We start from the raw sequence: 20,638 nt of genomic DNA, 5'->3' as shown, positions 1-20,638 counted from the left end.
TTTGGTCCTATATGTTCACTTCACTTCTACTGTGATCCTAAAGCTTTAGGCTCAGCCCTATCCTCAGTTACAGGCTGAAAGGTTGTGAGGAAGGAAAAGATTATGACTTCATTTCTTACATGAGGGGAGAATATATTAAAAGATATTTACCAGCCTGAACAAACCAGCATAGCGGACAGCTGTGGACATCTATGTGTTTCTCTGCATCATTAGAAGTTAAGATGTTGGTTCCTCATCTATAACAGGGATCAGCAGGATTTCCTTACTTTCCAGGAACCTTGTGAGGCGCTCAGAGGTAGTGGTAATAGATTAACTTATTGTCTCTGGTGGGAAAAGCACAGGGCAACTCTGGGCCATGGGGTTCATTCCTTAGCTGATTTACTGCCTTTTTGTTAATGCAGTTCTGTTTAGGTCCATGCCATCACTCAATCAATGAGTTATGAAACAGAGCTTGACTCCATAGCATTTTACCAGCTACTTTTCCATGGAGTCAAGGATAATAGACACTGCACTCTGGGAGATGTTTCAGAGCACACCTTTTCCTTCTTGTGTTAAGGAAGCAGCCCTGCACAGAAAAGACTGTTGAGTTGAAGGAATCCTAAAGCCCCTCAACCAACAAACTCATGTGGTTTTATATGGTATATGAAGAGAAGGAATCCTGAAGTCAAAAGCTGGCAGTGCTTTACAAATGAGGGCTCAGGTAGCTGCTTCAAGGTTCCCAAAGAGAGCTCATTCATCACACACCTGGTCCTGGATTATGGTATCTTCTGTGATCCTGGGTTAACACAGCCCACACTCACAAGCCCCCCTCACTACACACAGACAGAAGGGAAAGTGACCACAAAAAAAACCTGCATTGAGATAAAGAGAGTTTACTGAGATGATAAGATGCACAGTGACCTAAGCCTGTTAGCAGAAAAGCACAGCAAAATGCACAAGCAGCAGCAGAAGGCAGTGACCTGTCTCATTACTCCCCAACCTGCAGCCAGACCAGCAGAAAAGACCAACACCCCAAACCCCGAAACTAAGAACAGCAGCTGGCACGTGAAGCCACTCTTGTTGCAATCTGAACTACAAGCCCCACAATACTTTGCTCTTTCATTTTGAAGCTGGCATGACAGTGTCATGGTATTGAATATCAGCAGCAGTTTCAACTCAACCCATGGCATCTATGCAACCAAAGGGCATGGTGCAATAGTAGCTCTTGCCCAATCGAGTGCCCAGTAGCACTGTGCTGTCCAGGACGTGGTGCATTCAGACATAGCAGTTCACCCAGCTATGCATGGCTATACATACCATGCCCTTCTTAACTGAAAAGCCAGACTGTGTTTATGCAGCTGTAGCCTCACTGCACTGACAAAGATAGCTTAGTGCAACCAAATGCAAAATTTGGTCTTTTAAGTCCATTTCATCCTTCCAAACGCATGTTGCAACACAGTCATCATTAGCAGAGCTCTAGTCACAGTATCACAGAATTATTGAGGCTGAAATAAACCTCCGAGATTAACAAATCCAGCCTATGACCTAATATACCATCACATCAGCTAAACTATGCCACCAAGTGCCACATCCAATCTTTTCTTAAAGACCTCCAGTGATGGTGATGCCACCACTTCCCTGGGCAGTCCATTCCAGTGTCTAATCACCCTTTCTGTGAGGAAGTGCTTCCTTACATCTAACCTAAACCTCCCCTGGCACAGCTTCATACCATGCCCTCTTGTCCTGTCACTAGCTGCCTGGGAGCAGAGCCTGACCCCCACCTGACTAAAATTTCCTTTTAAGTAGTTGCAGAGAGTGAATTACAATCGGGGTTCCATTCCTTGGCAATTTAAATGGTCCACAGTCAGTGCCTTGCCTGATTTGTTTAGTGCAGACTGATTTTTTTGGAAGTTTTGCAGCCTTATTTAACATTTAGAAGTTCTGTCACTTGGTGCAGGGACTCCTAATGATCTCAGCTTGTCACAGGCAGAGCCTGGCGTAACTACATTAGCTTGGTTTACTTTTCAGTTAGCTCTCAGTCTGCAACCAGCAGAAGCCTTGAAAGAACAGATTGAAAGCCTCACTGTTAAATTATATCAATCTGAAACCAAGGAGGGGATATTTTTCTACAAACCCCACAGAAATAGATATCAGAATGAGGGGGGGGGGGGGGGGGAAGCACAACATCACAAGCTAAAGATAATTGAAAAGGATGTTAAACTTTCCTAGATTCACTCAGGCAACAGGATCTGTTGTTTTCCATTTTCTTTGTGTTTCTTTCCTAACAGAAGGCAGAAGAATGAACTCATCGATTAGAAATACATATGGGATGGTGCATACAGTAACTAATTTTGTATTTCTTAAGAGAAAAAGAAACTTCCCAAGATAAATGTTATTTTAAGAAAGGTATTTAAAAAAATTGAAGTCGTTATTATTGGTTAACAAGGGAGGGACAGATTTAAGGCAAAAACTTGCATCCATTTCCCCTTCACTGCTGCAGTCTGACAGTCTGTAATGTTGTTACACAACCACCCTATGAGGAAGAAAATAAAGACTAGTCCTCATTTTATTCATGCACAAGAGATGTGACTCACTTTCAAACAGAGGAGGTGAAGTTGTGTGCTGTCTCCCCAAACCATCTCCAGATCATCAGACCCTTTCCTGAACCAATTTAGTGTACTAAAATCAGCAGAGAACTAACCTGGACAAAGTGTGAATACTTTTTTGCTGGCTTTATAAATTTAATTGGATTCAATCAGTAAAGAAAGCTGGTATGAAAATTAAGCAGAAAGTGGAGCTAAGGAAAGAGGGAATGTGTCTTTCATGTCTTTGACAGCTGGACCAGGTTAGCTGTAACAAGTCAATAACTTCACTCAGGGAAGGAAACTGTGTCTAGTTAATGGCCCCCAACATGAAACCATCCTACATTTCTCATTAGTTATGGCCAAATCTTAACCCCTTGTGTTGAGAGAAAGATGTTACTACAGTCATTAGCCCTTTCAGTTAAGCTACAATGTCTTTAAAAGAAAAAAATGTTTCTTTTCTTCACTGCTTTTTACTGTATTTCCTCCTAGTTTAGCATTAAAATAACTGTACACTGCAACCTCAAAATTGCTGTCCTGTCAGACTTCCCTTTCCTGTTCTGCAATGCTGTGCCCAGTTCCCCCAAAGCACCTGCCTCGCTGTGAGATTTGAGTATATGGTCCTTGGTTGTGGCTTAGCAGCACTCAGAGAAGCTGTGAAGGAGCAAGGAGTGGTAGGAGGACACAGGTTCAAAACCCTCCTGCATTAACAGGGTCAAAAAAATCACAGAATACATCCAGTTGGAAGAAACCTCAAAGATCATCCAGTTCAACCCTCAACTGAGCACTGAAGGATCAACACTAAAACCATGTCCCCAAGCACCAGGTCCACACAATGCTTAAACACCTCCAGGGAGAGTTACTCAAAGCTGTTTCCAGCTTTTACCTGCAGTAAATAGAGCTGGACACAGCAGTCAGAGTCCTCCATCAAACCAGGCATTGCTAGAATGCACACTGCAATGCTACAGATGAGCACTCCTGGCTTCATGCAAACTAGGGTAACTTACACCCTTTTAGGGACTCATTTAATTTACTGAAACAAAACTTGGCCTCCTTGTTCTCTGTAAGTGGTCTCAAAGGAGGTGTAGCAAAAGTCTGGCTCTGAAATCCAGTCTCTGGATCCTGTCTCAGATCCATAGTCTTTTACTAGCGTCCACTTTACTTCCATGTAACAGCTACTTCCTTGGGTGAAAAACATGAAGCTACATTTTTACTTTTACCCACTGGGAGAAGCCTAGGCAATATGTTCCATTTTCATGCTGACCTCAATCATGGGGATTGAGTTGCATCTCCCATGGAATCTGTAAACCAGAAGGAACTTCTGTAAGGCTGGTAGAGTATTGTTACATGGCCAAGTGCTTTTCCACCTACCACAGCAGGGCATCAAAAGTCCTTTAAGGCAATACAGCATCATCTTACAAGAAGACAATCTCAGCCATATGTAAATGGATTTGTATGCCTTTTCTTTTGGAGTCATGTAAATGTCACAGTGAGGTATAATATAGCCATGGACTTGTCTGGCTATGTGTTTGCTAAATAAAAGATGACCAAGGAACATTCTGCCATTATGTGGCCATGTAACAGAGTGGCCACAACTGTACTATATAGAACTTTGCCCTGTGTGGCCCAAAAGTCTATATGTAATTTTTAATGTTTTCTTCCAGCCCACAGTGCATTAAGTAATGTAACATTTTCGTAACATGAAGATAAGACTGTGTGTTGCCTTCTTTCAGTGCAAAAAGAGGGTCTTCAGGTGTGAAGTCAACTGTGTAAAGGGGGTAAAATTCAGGGCAGGCATGTCTGTCTGCCTATTGGAAAATTTGGAGCATATTCTATGCCACAAGCATCACCTGAAATAGTGCTATTTGGCACACTTGCAGATCAAGTCACATATCATGGTAACACTTAAATATTACCAATGAACTGCCTTGTGCTGTCCCTTCTGTATCCATTTTTTAGTCACTAACAGCCCAGGTCCACTTGATTTTACAAAGGTATTGAACTAGCAGCAGAGCACAACTTGACCATCTGTACTGTACTTGCTGACTGCTGAACAATTAATGAAGAGCTTTGAGAGTCACAGAAGAAAGATACTCTGTATGGAAAAAATGACATAAGTGTACCTTGTTCATCAGCCTTCAACAAGCTATGACACAAATGCACACGTCAAATGCTAATCTGAGTGAAAAGGCAGTTTCTTTTTCTCAAGATTTCTTTTTCTTCCTGACAAATGAAAGGTGTACTTCACTGTCAAAAGTGCTTATAGCACTGTTCAAAATTAAAACCACAGTAGCAACTGGAGGCACTAAATGTGCCAATGTGAAGACTCACAGAATCACAGAATGGAGGTCATCTAGTCCAACCCCCTTGCTAAAGCAGGTTCACCTAGAGCAGGTTGCACAGATTTGTGTCCAGGTGAATTTTGAATATATTAATTTTGCATATTGAAGAGGATGAACATTTTAGGTCTTATTACAGTGCTAGGCAGGTGCAACATTACTGTGCTGCAACACTGTGACAGCAGCCAAATAGAGAGGAGGAACAGAACAAAAGGCAAAATTAGACCCTAAACGTAACCTAAAAAAGTGTTTAAGAAAGGAAATAATAAATAAATAGTTTATGCACCTAATTTTCTTGAAGGTTGTTGGTATGTTGCACACAATCTATTAAAATACACTTCTGCCTCACCTTTCTTCCCACCATCCTGAAGATGCTGCAGTCACCCAGACAGACAGCAATGAGCTTTCAGCAGAAGTAATCTCTAGGATCCCCACTTCTGCAATTTCCCAACATAGATGCTTCACAGGCACTGAATGAATCATTTCCCATAGATGACAGACAAGAAGACAGTTCAGATGGATAGACTGAGCAGGACGAGTCTGACAAGCAAAAGTAGCAACATATTACATATCAAATTGCTTGTGAAAATATCATAGGTGTTACATGGGAGATTTTCATACTGTTTGCTGTGTGACATTTTAAAGAGAGAGATTCAAAGCTGCAATCATTTTCTCAGAGCAACAGGACGTTTTAGCAGAAAGATTTGCCTACTGCTTGCCAGCTTTACCCACCAGCCTCCCAGGTTAGATTCAGCTATCAGCTCATTTAAGGGTCTTATCTCTGTTTCCCACTACACCCTTAGTAGGTGCTTCTCTCTTCCTACCAAATGTATTTTTGTCCCAAGAACATGGATCCAGTGATCTTCAACAACCCTGCAGGAGAACTGTGATGGAGGTCACAGATCTTCTGATTCTTTTACATATTTATATGGAAAATGTATGAGGAGTTTTTTATTACTTTCATTTAGATAACATACACTTTACTTATGGGGAAAAAATGTCTTTTCCGTATCTGGAGAAAGGTGATTCCATCACCTGATTTGGGAAGTAAATATTCCCTCGGCCTTTTTGCCACATGTTCATTGGAATTGTTTGGAATATGACCCTAGGGACCTTACTGGGTCCTAATATCATAGAATCATAAAATTGTTAGGGTTGAAAGGGATTTCAGATATCATCTAGTAGTTCCAACCCCCTTGCCATGGGCAGGGACATCTCACACTAGATCAGGTTGCCCAGAGCAACATCCAGTCTGGCCTTAAAAACCTCCAGGGATGAGGCTTTCACCACCTCCCTGGGCAACCTGTTCCAGTGTCTCACCACCTTCACAGTGAAGAACTTCTTCCTAACATCCAATCTGAATCTACCCATTTCCAGATTTTCTCCATTCCCCCTAGTCCTATTATTACCTGACATCCTAAAAAGTCCCTCCCCAGCTTTCTTGTCAGCCCCTTTCAGATACTGGAAGGCCACAATTAGGTCACCTCGGAGCCTTCTCTTCTCCAGACTGAACAGCCCCAACTCCCTCAGTCTGTCCTCATAGGAGAGGTACTCTAGCCCTGAGAGGGTCTTGAGAAGGTGCCAGCTCTTCAGCCATTGATTGAGACTCTTAGCATCATCCATTATCATGGTTGAATGAGAAATATCCTTATCTCCTTTTTATTCTCCTTTGAACATAAATATGGGGGAAGGCTAAAGCCAATGCTCTTGACACATTTGTGACTTCTATGCTGGTAACACAAGAAAGGACTCTAAGGTAGACACTTGCTAAGACAGTGTGGCTTTGAATCCTTACTTTCAAGTCTAATTTCAGAATACTCAGTAGGGACCTGATGAAGGACTCCACTTGTGAATATCCCATTCTTGTCCCTGTTTAGCTCTTTTCTGCTGCATGTGTTAAAAAAAAAAAAATAACAACCAACCAACAACTTTTGTCTTTTCTTGAGCTGCTTAAGTTTCTTCCTCAGCAGGTACTCCAATGTGATATATTTTTCAATGCCATGAATGAATTTTGCCCAGTATATCTGACCACTGTATTAATTACTTGGTCATCTTTCTCCCTTCAGATAAATTTATTTCACCAATTGTGGAAGTTTCCCTAATTATACCATTTTACCCTTGTTGCCCACACCATGACTCTAGACTTCAGAAATTAGTACAAACTGGAGAGTACAGATGAATCTCAAACATGTTCAATAGCTGCTCAACTTTACTTTCTGCATCAGACTTGCAAGAGAGGCTTTGTTTTTTTGCTCACATCACACCACCAGCCCTGCAAACTGCTCTTCAGCACAAACACTGCTTCAGAAAATGCTGTTGCCCTGTCAGACTGCCAGCAGTGGAGTTTCATTCATGTAGGCTGTCCCCATTTTCACCTTGGGTTACATGCTAGACTAGAATAGAAAACATGAGTCAGAAAGGTTAAGGGTTACACACAAAAAAAAGGAGAAAATTCATTCAGAAGACTGTGGTTTGTAATGGGTGAGAGGAAGTACTGTACAATTTCTTGTAAAGTCACAATGGCTAGCTCATCAAAGGAAACCCCTCCTATCAGAGGCTTGCACAATGATTCCTCTCAGAGTCTGAACAGCTGCCAGGCCATGACCGTGCAGTTAAGGGAATGCAACAAAGAGCTGCAAATCAAGAGCATATTTCCATCTTCCTGTCCAGCTAACTCCCAATGTTATTTTCCCTTTTTTTCTTTATTCTTTTTTTTTTACCCTTTCTTCCCCATGCATTGGTTATTTTATAATTCCTTAAGTTTTCTTAGTGTTTGTTTGTTGTTGGGTTTTTTTCTTGCATTATTCTTCTGGCTTTCTTACAAGCTGGAAGGAGAGCTTCTCTACATGGAAGTAAAGTTGTGGTTTTCACAAGATGTGCTGAGCCAACATAATCACTGATTTGGAAAGAAGGGTCTTGCAGCAGCCAGTCCTTTCTCCCAGATTAGCTGCATGCACTTTGTGCTTATTTTAAGGCTGGCACTCACCATACCCCTTCCCTGTGACCTCATTAATTTGGTAGTCTGCTCAAAATTATCCCAGCACAAATCCCAGCAACTTTCTTCTGGGTCAGTCTGCAGAAATAGCACTGAACATGAAAACTGGCACAGGGTTAGGGTGGGACTATGCAGTGGGAGGCCAGAGCTGGATGGTCACAAAATCTTTCCCTTTTAGTTTAATTTAGTTTCCTTTAGTGAGAAACCAGTAATTCAGCTCAGCTGTTTAGGAAACCACAACTTCAGCATGTCTGTGTTAGATGGTTGTCCTCGATACAGTGTGCTAAGGTCATTGCACTGTTTACATACATGTTTTTACTGAAAAGCTGACTCTATAGGCTCAGGTGAGAACTTTGTTGAGATTTCTCTCTTAGTGGAATTTGTGGAATAATTGTTTTTAATTGGTTGTTCAGACCTTCCATTTCTTCTCTTTCCACTTTGCCTTAAAATCATTTTCGGTCACAGAGCTCTCAAAAGAAGCCAGTATTTCTCTCTCTTAACTGTAATTCGCCCTAACTGACCAAAGAGTTGCATAGCCTTGCCAGATTTAAACAGTAGTGGCTCCCCATTGTCTTTTATTTAACACCGTAAACTCTTTGGAGTAAGAACGGTTGATTCCAACTGATATGCTTGTATCATCCCATGATTTACCACTTTAATTCAAAACTTGAGTCCTAGAAATGAAGTTGCATGGCAAAGTGTCTTCTCCGTAAGTGTCCTCTCCATATCTTTTCTCCAAATCTAGGCAGAGGCTTCCCTGACTTGGTTGTTTAAATATGTTGAAAGATGAAGTCTCCATAGCTTCTCCTGCTCATCCATTCCAACTCCTTGTTCTTAGGACCATGAGACTGTTCCAACATCCAGTATACCTAACATTCAGCTCTTTATACCCATCACTTCATGTCCTGTCTTCCACAGGTACTGAAAACACAATTTACTTCCTCTGTGTAGCAGTCTCTACTCAACTGCAGACTGTTATATTTCACCTCAGCTTTACTGTTACATTTCACCTCAGCTTCTTTAGGGTTAAAGTCCCAACTGTCTCAAAGTTCTCCTGAAAGTTCATGTTTGCGGTATCTTTGGCTGTGAAAAAATTACTATTTTTGAAACTCTCTCTCTGGAAGCTGATTAGTCTACCACTTTCTCTCTGGTAGACTCATTAATCTCCAACTTTCTGAGCGTGCTATTAAGATGGACAAAGTAATTGTAGAACCATGCTTAGTATAGCCTTCCATTTAGAAATGAAACACAAATAACTATTTTCTGATATAGTTTTCCAGTTTCACTTACACCTTAAACCTACTGAAGTTCTCTCTTGAGCAGTCTCAAGCTGTGCCAGGGGAAGTTTAGGCTGGATGTTAGGAAGAAATTCTTCATAGAGTGATTTGCCATTGGAATGGGCTGCCCAGGGAGGTGGTGGAGTCACCATCACTGGAGGTGTTTAGAAGGAGACTTGATGGGGTGTTTGGTGCCATGGTTTAGTTGCTTAGACGGTGTTGGGTGGTAGGTTGGACTCAGTAATCTCAAAGGTCTCTTCCAACCTGGTTAATGCTATTCTATTCTATTCTATTCTATTCTATTCTATTCTATTCTATTCTATTCTATTCTATTCTATTCTATTCTATTCTATTCTATTCTACTCTATCTATATAATATCTAAATTTTCTTGTCATCTCCCATCTATAGAAAAGGCATATGAGCAAGAATAAGAAGCCTTACTATAAAATGAGAATATTTACTGCTTCACCCTTGTTCCCAAAATGCTTTTCTGTGAGATGGAAGACATTCAAAAGGCCTTGATGAATTTTGTGCAGTTTTATTTCACTTTCACTTCCTGCAAGATGCAGCACAGTTAATTCCCCAGAGGAGGTAAAAGTTTCCCCAAACTGTTTGAGAGATGTACAGCAATATTGATACAGTCAATGAGTGCTTTTCATGAGATTGTTTCACACACTTCACAATCACATCCAAATGCAGTAGAAAGCCATATAACTTTGATGTTTATGTTACTCCCAGGCTTCTCCATGACTCATCCTAAAGCTAACTTATTGAACAGCCCTCTGCTGAGTTATTTTTAGCTTTTATCAACTCATGCATTTCTTCCTGCAAGCAGAGCAAATTTCCACAAAGTCTCATCAGAGCAGAGGTTGCAAATATAGACAAAAAGAAGGGGAAGTGTCACAAATTACATAGCAGATCTTCAGCAAGAGAGAATGGTGTGAGGGTGTCTCAAGAGGTGTCATTTGTTATATGTTACCCCTAGTGGTTTTAAGGGTAACAGCTCAGTTGCTGAGCTGGAAAATTGTAGGATTTGAGTGATAATTCAATGGCAGGCAACAGTCCAAATGAATGCATCAGTCTGGTCTTCATTTTAAAAATGTAATCTTTATTAGATTCTGAGTATCTTTTGCAATACAGCAATTTTCACTTCCTTCACAGACTATGATAATTGAGATATGACTGGATAAATACCTTTGTCTCTTAGGATCTTTGACTTTAAGATTTTTTTTGAAGCAGAGATTTTATTTCTTTTTGAGAATAGAATATTTCAGTTGGAAGAGACCTTAGATGATCAGCCAGTCCAGCTGCCTCACCACTTTGGGGCTGACCAAAAGTTAAAGTATGTTATTTAAAAACACTGTCCAAATGCCTCTTAAACACTTACCAGGAGCACTGACCGCCTTTCTAGGAAGCCTGTTCCAATGTTTGACTACCCTCTTAGCAAAGAAATGCTTCCTGCAGTCCAAATCTCCCCTGCTGCATCTTTGAATCATTCCTATGTGTGGAGGGTTGACCATTGTTTAACTCCAGGTGCCCACCAAAGTGGCTCTATCATTACCCCTCCTCAGCTGAGCAGAAGAGAGAAAAACAATGAAATGCTCATGGTTTGAGGTAAGGACAGGGAGATCACTCACAACTTACCAATCAAATCAGAGTAGGATAATGGAAAATAAAGTTATATCTTTAAACACCTTCATCTCACCCCTCCCTTCGTCCTGGGCTCAGCTTTACTCCCAATTTTCTCTACATCCTCCCACTGAGCAGTGCAAGGAGGCTGGGGAATGGGGACTATGATCAGTTCATCATAGATTTTATCTGCCTGTATTTTCTCCTCTTACATTATGGGTCCCAGAACTGCACACAGTGCTCATGGTGAGGCCACACCAGTGCTGAACACAGTGAGATAATCACCAGTTATACCGTGGTTGATGCACCCCATGATGTGGTTTACCCTCTTGGCTGCCAGAGCACACTGCTGACCCACGCTGATCTGCAAGCCAGCACCCCCAGATTCAAACCACTCTTCTTCTGGTCTATACTTGTGCCTAGCACTATTCCATCTGAGGTTCAGAATCCAGCATTTGGTCTTGTTAAATTTGAAACCATTATATGTGCCATTTGTTCATATACCAGTTACAGAAGGGTCACACTATTTATCTTTTCTGTTATATAACTGTTCAGCACAGGCCTAGGTGCACATAAGATTTGGGAGGGCTGCTGGTGTTGCAGGGGAGCAGTATCTACCAGCAGAATGCTGAAAGATTAATGTCATCTTATTTGCTAGGCTGGCATGGGCTTCAGGGGATGCTGCAAGGTCAGCTCTATGTGTCTCACATGAAACAAAAAAACCCGTACACTTGTGGATTTGTGCACTGAGGTGGGGTGTTTGCAGTGTGCTATGAGTGATGTGGATGGCAAAAATAAGCCCAAGTGAAAATGACTCTACAACAAAAGCTAGGTCCCATGCTTATCTTCTCAGAGTTCAGTTGCGGCAAGGAAGGAGGAAATGGTGCAAAGGTATGAGCCAGTTCTTGTTTATGTGCAAATGTTCTGTGAAAATTTGCTTAGCAGTCCTACAGTTTCAGTCTTTTAAGTGTCAAGATTCTGCTTTAAATATAACCCATGATCTTCTCTCTGAACAGCTCATCTTGTCAAGAGTGATCATTCCTAGATTCACATTCAGGACTGCTTTACCACATATCCCTAATTCATGCATCAGGTTGATCTTTAATTAATGAACTACTTCCCTATGTAAGGAAACTGTAGGATCCAAGGAAAGCTGAGGTAGTCTCTTCAGTGTTTGCTCCTTAGAGGTAGAACAAATTCAAGCCAGCTCACATCAAATTGCCTTGGAGCAGGACTCAGTGTCTAGTGCATCACACAAAGGTGATTTGAATTGTATCTTCTCTGCCTCTGGTTCTCCTACCCACAGTCTTTCCTGGTAGCCTCAGAAAACAGCATGCAGAGAAAGAGAATAACCTGAGCACAAGCTTAATGCCTTGCATTTGCTTAGGTGACACAAGTGTGACTTTAGCTCATGGATTGTTCTGCCTACTGAGAACACTATTTCACAGATTGATACAAGGTTCAAGAGGGGATTGGACATGGCACTTGGTGCCATGGTCTAGTAGTCATAAGGTCTTGGGCGACAGGTTGGACTTGATGATCTTTCCCAACCTTGTTGATTCTATGATTCTATGATTCTAAGGTGTTCTAGGAACTCTTCCTTTGGATTGATCTGCTTCCTCACTGCTTTGATGTTAATGTGGCTATGTGGAAAGACATGAAGATGCATATTAATTACTGCTGTGCATTTTCAGGATTTTTTGAGACATTAATTGCTAGGCTGACAAGTTTCAGTGTTCAGAGACCGTTGACCAGCCCAGACCGGAGATGAGGGTTAAGGTAAATAGCAGCATGCTTCTGACTGCTCTTGTAGTGATCCGAGGAGGGAAGCAGGGCATTCCCACAGCAGGATATTCTTGATTAAAATGGAATTGATCCAGTATTAGCTGTTAGATGTGGGGTAACTCCAAGTCTAACTGCCAGATTGTAGGATTTCCAACAGTAGTGCTGTTGGTTATGACTTGGGAAACCTACTCTTGGTGTCACTAAGAAGTCACAGTCACAAGCACTGATATCTCGGGCAATCTAGAGGGGAAAAAAACAATAAGAAAAAGAAAAAGAAATCCAAGGACAAATGGAGGTCAAGGCAACATTTCCCTGAGAAATAAAGAATCGGCTCCTGTATATAACTTTCATGTACATGACTAAAACACTTCAGTAATATAAAAAGAAAAGGTGTTCAATGTGATGTATAGCTGAAAAATGTGTTTAATCAGAAGAAGCTAGACTTAAAGAAAGTTTAGTTCATGGATTATTGCTGGACCATGTAAGTTGAAAAGATAGGTTTTCTGCTGCTGAGATTTATTACTCATCGAAAGGCAGCAGAATAGATACATTGATGTATGCCTTATCTACAACAAAGGAAGAGAACAGGTAGTTATGTGAACAATGCCAAAGCTAAGATGTACGTGCGCTCTGAAGAAAGGGCAGGTTGGTTTTGGCCCAGGTTCAGTGAAGCCTCTCCCATGAGTAAAATGTAGTTGCTATGAAACAGATGTGATGTAGCGGTGGGAAAACAGTGATTACCTGGAATTCAGCCCAATGGGTTTCTGTACATTCTGATGTTCTACATCTACCAGGAGCTTAATGGAAGTGGCACACATGATAACGCTTTTATCTCGCCCTCAGCCAGCTGGGGCCTGTGCACACAAATAAGGAGTGGAAAAGTTTGAAGAAAGAATATCTTTATCCTTTTTTTTTTAGATCAGCCACAGCAATCTGTAGGTTTCAAACCTCATGGTTTTTCATTCAACCTGATTGTCTCATTAATCCTTTTTTGTTTTCCACTTGAGAACAGAAATGCTCTGTTGGTTTCAAAAGGCAAAACCACTCATTTGCATTGTTTAAGCACCATGTACTACTAAGTGTTTTCAGAACAGTTTCATAGAAAACAGAAACTTCCTTTCCTATTCTAGGAAAATTTATTCATACTTTGTTTAAATATTACCAAAACAAGAGAATCCTTTATGGTCAGATTCTGAGATGGCATATATCACATTCAGTTTAAACAATTTATACTAAATGAATCTTGCTGTGATTACACTCTGAGATTAACTTCAGTGCTGACACAAAAGGGTTGGAGTGAGGCTGCAAACTGTAACATTTCTCACAATCAGGGAGAAATCATGAATTTGAATTTGTAAAAATCACTGAATAAATTCAGTCCTAGCTGGAGCTGGGTATTGCTGTAACAAGGAGAACTAATGGAGAATGCCTCAAATGGGAGGGAATTGATCTCTTGTCATTTCTTGTAATGGCCAATTCTTATTAAGAGTTCCTTGCATCACCTTGTCATTTTTACCACCCAATCTGAGTTTTTGCAGGATGCCAAGCATCAGACTTCCCTTCAGATCTTGGCATTCTTTCAAGGACACAGTGACAAAAATGTCGTTTTCCTCTCCAAATAAAAGTGTTGCTTACAACTCATTGTCCATCAAAGAGATATTACCCAATTAGTCACATCAACATGATAAGTTGCCTCTACATGAAGCAGAAGATCTCAGCCTCAGCCAGGGATGCAGGATTACACAGCAGGCAGAACCTGAAAAGTGCTGCCTGTTTTTTGTGATGTCCTAGCCTGTTCTGCAAAAGCTTCTTGCACAGCTTCCTTATAGGCATCTGGCTCTGCTTCCAGCTTTTCAGAGCACAGCAACTGGAGTCTGCTCTTGTGTAGGTCAGGAAGCTGCATAGAAGGACACAGAGGCAAACCAGTTCAATTCAGCACTTCTTATGGCCTCACCAGAAAAGATGGCATATTCTTACTGCATCTGAATTTTCTGCATATGTGGCATGACTCTTCATGTCACTCTTAAAGGGGAAGTTTCTACAGCTCATGTCACAACACAGCATCTTTCCAGATCCTCCTAGTCTTCACTGCAGCTACACTGGCCTGGTCTAGTTAATCCAGGGAATGTACCCCACAACACCTGTTGCTGCAGCAGATGAAATTTGAGGCCTCTTACAGGTCTGCAATATCTTCCTTGTAATTCACCTTGATTCTGGCAGTTAAATTAACAGATGTGAATGGCACAGCAAGACCAGGACAATGAAAGACGGAGCTGTTACTGGATTTAAATGCAAATTATTACAATTTAAATGCATTTTCTTTGTAGGACATTGCATTACTTCTTGCTGTGTTTTATAGGTAACAATTTAAAGTGAACCTGAAAACTAAGATTCTAGTAATTGTATTTTTAAAAAAAGGAGAGATACACAGGGAAGCTGGTTATGTCTGAACAGTATAAATGTGCTTGATCATCAATAGCTCATTAACAGCAGGGTCATACTGCATGTTATTCACATCTAACAGAAGGAAAACATCCGGTCAGACCTGGCAAATGCTATCCGCCGAACAGCAATTTCTTTAGGCCTTAGTCACAGAGCAAACAAAGGTTCAGTTTCAAATAGGAAGGTGAAAGTACAAGAGTGGGAGGGTCCGTAGGAAGTGAAGTTAGTGGCATGGCCGTTTGTTGGTTGCAAAAGACATGTGAAATTCTTAAAGGTACTGATTATCTCCTGACAATGTCACAGACAAAATTTTGGTTCCTTACATGGAGTCAGGCTGAGTTTTTACTAGAAACAAGGACTGGATGTGAGACTGCCTTTTCATAGATCAGGCAAAAGCATCTGTAGAAACTGATTATTCTGCAAACTGCAATTTCAAAGTGAGGTTCCTCTTTCAGAAAACTTGTCTTGGTGTTGCCTAATGGGGTTGAATTGCTGAGAAGTAATTTTTATGTTTTCAATAGCATTTTTCTGGCATCCTGTGCAGAAGAGACCCTGAGATTCTCTTGCACTTTTCTATCTAATGCCAGAGTTTCTTAGGACTGCTTCTATCTCTCCAGGGTCCAATGTCCAGTGCTAAGTGGCTCTGACCTAATCAAAGCTGTAAATATTACTACATATTTAATAGTAGGGCAGCTAAACAACACATATATCAGGTGGAGGCTGCTGAAAATGTGACATATTTACAAGAGTATACTGAAGGAAGACATGAAGGGTGTTCTGCAGATCTGCCAGTATGCACAGTTCTTTGTCATTACATATCTTCATACCATTTCAGAAATTGCCAGAGAATTTACCCTCACAGCACCCCAGAATTCAACAAACCAGCTGCCAGGTTAAAAAATTTGGCCAGAGTACCTGAAGGGTTATGCAGCTCAGCCTATGCTACTCATGACTTTCTCCATTCCTCGTAGCCCTCCAGCCACCTTGCCATCCAGACTCACAGAGCTTTCAAACCTCACCTCCATCACAGATGAACAAAATGCTAGGTTCTCCTTGCCTGGAATAATTAGGGACAGGTGATTTCATGGCCATGATGGCAAAAATAATAAGGACATTTCTAGGAAAACCTTTTGGGCCAGGAGATATGAGCCTACTTTGGAATGAGGTTAGTCTGACTTCAGGAGTTTAGGGAGGCTTAATATGGTACAATTTCATAAATAGTAGCATGCAAAGCACAAACCTCTAACAAAATAAATGTTTTAAAATATTAATGTGCTTTTTTTAGACTTCCCAGTACACTGTTTTCTATAAACTGTAGGCTACTCAGGACAGACTCTACTTAGAGTCTGTTGTGTGCATTGTACTTAGTAGAATAACTTAGGAAAAAATTCCCGTCATCCATTACTATTTGGTCTATCAAAAAACAGCCAAAGAAGACATGATGATGTGATAACCAATATCAGGGGGGGCAGAAAAAAATCCATATTTTATACATTAGTTTTCATCTTGAGATGATATGAACCACAGGAAAGTATTTGCCTGCACTAGGTGAATTGCTTTGCCGCTAATAATAATATACTACTGTTTAATGATTTTTGTTTAGTGTTTGTTTAACACTGTTAATGTTTACTTAGCAGGACACTAATAACACCAGGATATTTATCATATAGGAAATGGCTAATGAAATCTGCTTCATCTGTCAGTAGATGTTTATGTTTCAAGGCTGCACTGGATTGTTTATGGAGGACTTAGGGGAGAGTGGTAATGTTTTGTTAGTGACTAATAATAATAAGGAAGTTAAATGGCAATTAGTATGGATTTTTATTATTATTATTTATATTACATTCAGACTCCCTCAGGTTTTGGATCAATGCTTGAAGCAGGTCAGCTGTTGCTGACAGACTTAGTAATGAAGCAAAATGTGTTTGACAGTGATGAGGACACAGGACTGGGTTCCAAAGTTGCCCAGCTCTGCAAATAAGCTAATTCACTGTCTATGGCTCCTGTGATGAGCTCTCCTGCACGTAGCCCTTTGGATCTGTCACAGCTCTTTAAATTAATGGAATGTATATACCTATATTCAACAGTTAATTTGGGGCCAAAATAGAATAGAATAGAATAAACCAGGTTGGAAGAGACCTTCAAGATCATCGTGTCCAACCCATCAACCAATCCAACCCACCTAAACAACTAACCCATGGCACCAAGCACCCCATCAAGTCTCCTCCTGAAAACCTCCAATGACAGCGACTCCACCACCTCCCCGGGCAGCCCACTCCAATGGGCAATCACTCTTTCTGTATAGAACTTCTTCCTAACATCCAACCTAAACCTCCCCTGGCGCAGCCTGAGACTGTGTCCTTTTGTTCTGGTACTGGCTGCCTGGGAAAAGAGACCAGCCCCCACCTGTCTACAACCTCCCTTCAGGTACTTGTAGAGAGTGATAAGGTCACCCCTGAGTCTCCTCTTCTCCAGGCTAAGCTATCCCAGCTCCCTCAGTCTTTCCTCATAGGACTGGTGTTCCAAACCCCTCACCAACTTTGTTGCCCTTCTCTGGACTCGTTCCAGCAAGTCAACATCCTTCCTAAACTGAGGGGCCCAGAACTGGACACAGTACTGAATCCCCTAGTTTGATGTTTAGTAATAAGCATTGTGCTGCTCTCTTCCACCTAAGACCTGGAACAAGTGGTTTGAGCATTAGTGGATTTGAGGGATTTCCTTTGGAAAAACACAGACTACTTTGCAATTTATAAAACGAGTCTAGAATCTGAAAATTATATTTTCCTTCTTCTTTTGCAAACCTGAATTCATTATTTGAGGTTTTCCTTCCCTTCTTGCATAAACCTCAAAATAGTACATCCTTCTTGCAAGGACACATCAGAGTTGCCAGATTGAATCACAACAGGGACAGGGAGCAGTGCAGAACAAAGATTCCAGAAGAGCTGTCCTTTGTTCTTATTCACAAAGGTAAGTATTAATGCCTCACACAGAAAAAGTGCATAGTGTTTTTGGTCAGGATGCACGCAGGTATGTGTGGAATTCGGCCCAGCATGCCACTGACCAATGTCCAGTGATCTACTTTTTTATTTTTATACAATAAAAAACAAATGCAGATTGAAATCACTGGAAAATTGACACACTCTGGCTATAGTAACTACATGGAGAGAAAATCATTCTTCTATACTAAAAGATTTCTCTTGATTAGTTACTCCTAAAGAATGGATTGCAGATCCCAAAGGCAGGTCCATTTCTCCTTTTTCCATTCCCCAGAATTCTTTGGGAGTATAGAATATCATTCAGAAATGCCAAATCCAAACTTCTCTGCACCCTTACAACTATCTCCAAAGTCAATAGGACTCATGGGTGCATGAAGAACGGAGTGTCCTGTCAACATACTGCCATTTTCAACCATTATTTCAAGTAAATCTCTCTGGCATCAATATTTAGTCCTGCTAAACATTAAGACTGTTTTGGTTTATGAGTCACCAGTTCTTTTCCAGTTAGCTCTTGCTCTACCATTTCCACCCTTGAATGGAACTAGAGATTTATACACAATATCAGCACACAAAGGCAACTGTTGGGAAGAAGCAGCCACAGAATAACAACTGGAGAGATAATATTCATCTGTCGGAGCCAGTGCGCTCCACTGTTGTAATTTCTCTGCTGTTGATTTTGCAGCAGGCTTGAATGGTAAATCACAAAGAGCATGAATAAGTACAGCAGGATTTGCTCGTGATTTGTTCCTTGCAAGCTCAAGGTTGCCATGGGAAACAGGAAGCATTTTTCGGGCACTCCCACAGCACTAAACTGTTGCCGCTTTATTAACAAGTAGCAGCATGCAGTGCTTGGTTCAACAGCTGGCCTGGGAGTTGACCAGCAAAAATGCTGAGGGTGGATAGAAAGTTTTTTGCCCCTCTTTCACTTCTTAGTTTGAATGCAACTCAAGATCCTGCTAAAGAGGGTACTCTGCTGTTTGCTGTAAGGCAATAGGCTTAGTTTAGTTTCCAATGGATTCACGACTTGCATGACAAAAAGCCACAATGCAATGTGCCACAGTAGTCCTAAGGTTGCAAAGGTCTTACGGAGAAGCTGAGCAGCAGCTGTTATCCAATAGCCAGCTTGTATTCTTCAGATATGTTATTTAGTGAGATATTGCACAAGGGAAAAAGAATGCTTTTGGTCTGATTGTTGCACAGATCAACAGCTGCTGGCCCAAAGCAAAGATCTACTGTGATAAAGCTTTTACTTCAGTTCAGAAAAGGTGGTCCCCGGAGAAGATAAGGTGGTTTTCCTCTTTCCCAGGATAAACAGTCTGTCACCGCATTCTTTGTAACTGCCTGGTGACTGCACCAAGATGCTGAGAGCTTCTTCATGATCACTGAAGATACCTCGTTTCAGAAGGCACTACTGTAATGCTTTTCTTCTGGGACAGCAGAGTGAGAAGTGACTAATCACTGGCTGAAAAGGTAGCAAGTAAAACAGAAATGGATAGAAGGTATTGGCTGTCTTGACTGAAGAACTGAGAAGCAGAGCTGAAGAACAAAACAGGCACACTTTTAGATAGTTTAAGAAACCTGCCTTTTTATCTCAAAGTCCAAGCCTTTTAAGGGTGCTGTGAAATATGAGTGGAAAGGTACAGTTCCCAAAGCCAGATGGACAGAAATAGAAGTCCTACAGCTACCAGGAATCTCTTACTTCCTAAAGTGGTCCCCAAAGGTAAGAATAAATGCTTACAAGCAGGAAATCTTGTATTGCTATTGTCTTTACACAGACAAAGGCATCCTTTCTACAGCCCAAGATAATATGCCTTTAAGAAACAAGGTACCTTCTCCTATGTTATAGTCCTCTTCCTTTTCTATACTTCTTCCTGACTTGCCAGATACTTTTCTTGCTTGATGGTTTGGCTTGAGGGGTGATGTATTTTCAATATGTCTACTACTGATAAAACACTGTGTAAGTGTCCCAGAGGAATGGCCTTACCACTATGGCATACCAATACATGGAAAATTACACTATAGACAACAGATTAACATAATTATTGATCAGCCCTACCTATGTTGCTCTATAACAAGTACATGCAAAATCCTAATTTTAAAGATACATCATTTTTAAATGGTATTTCCACTGAACTGTGAGGAGATCATATGCCAACTGTATCCTGCAAAGCATCATCAGAGAACAATATAGGAAAGGAGAGGAACACCAGGTATATATATTTTAGTATCTATCAGTCCTAGAAATTAAGCAGAATGGACTTTAATTTTCACCTGGATACTTTAATTCAATTAAGCTTCTCTTCCTGGAAAGACCTAAATGAATGAAAACACCTTTCGAGCTAATTAACATGTCAAAGGCAACATCAGGGCAACATCAGATCCACATCAGAACAGCTCCCTGGAGATAACACTTCTCACTGAGAAATACAGGTTTGAGATGCATCTGGAAAAAGAAATAACCCTTCTGCTTTGTGCACCAGATTAGAGGCTTCTTTTCTCAACAGCAAAGTGAAGTAGTTTATTTCACTTTTCTAACGATAGACCTGGTAGGCTATAGGCTGTAATTAATCTACTCTTACTGCTGCAACTGTGTGGGAGCACACAGGGGCACAA

The 20,638-nt window shown here is 41.0% G+C and overlaps 1 long non-coding RNA gene across 1 annotated transcript in view; it reads right to left on the bottom strand.

Annotated features, from left to right (window-relative positions):
• Positions 1 to 20,638, bottom strand: part of LOC137449691 (uncharacterized) — a 121,464-nt gene that overhangs the window by 28,433 nt on the left and 72,393 nt on the right. The window lies entirely within an intron of this gene.

This window comes from Melanerpes formicivorus, unplaced genomic scaffold, assembly GCF_026170545.1.
Source record: "Melanerpes formicivorus ecotype bairdi unplaced genomic scaffold, bMelFor1.0.p_v2 SCAF_32, whole genome shotgun sequence".
In the NCBI taxonomy this organism is placed as follows: domain Eukaryota; kingdom Metazoa; phylum Chordata; class Aves; order Piciformes; family Picidae; genus Melanerpes; species Melanerpes formicivorus.
This window is presented reverse-complemented; position numbering and strand designations above follow the sequence as displayed.